The following is a 584-nucleotide window of genomic DNA, read 5'->3' as shown; positions in this document are numbered from 1 at the left end:
ATGGCACCAAACTTGCAAATGAAATAATGTATCACATAGTATACAGCTTGCAAAATTAAATAGTTGGAATTTTGCTGCAAGTTCATTATTTCTTCACTTCAATAAATACAGGGTAAAGCAGGAGTAAGGCTACAGTTGTTCATACGGAATAAATATAATTAATAAATAATAATACAAGAATAAACTTTGTATTTTGCATACTCACAACTGTAAATCTATGTTTGCCCCACCCTGTATTATTGCAAAAAAAGTAGCATGTATTCTTTTTATTTTATTTTATTAAATCTTTATTGTTCGGATTATTACATTTGTTCCTCTTTTTTTCCCCCCATAGCTCCCCTCCACCCAGTTCCCACCCCACCCTCTGCCCTTAACCCCCCACTGTCCTCATCCATAGGTGCACGATTTTTGTCCAGTCTCTTCCTGCATCTCCCACATCCCTTCCCCCCACAAGAATAGTCAGTCCATTCCTTTTCTATGTCCCTGATTCTATTATGATCACCAGATTATTTATTCACTTGATTCTTAGATTCACTTGTTGATAGATGCATGTTTGTTGTTCATAATTTGTATCTGATTGGTAC

The sequence above is a fragment of the Myotis davidii genome, unplaced genomic scaffold (genome assembly GCF_000327345.1).
Source record: "Myotis davidii unplaced genomic scaffold, ASM32734v1 scaffold135, whole genome shotgun sequence".
Lineage (NCBI taxonomy): Eukaryota > Metazoa > Chordata > Mammalia > Chiroptera > Vespertilionidae > Myotis > Myotis davidii.
The sequence above is the reverse complement of the archived record's forward strand: the minus strand, read 5'-3'. Positions refer to the sequence as shown.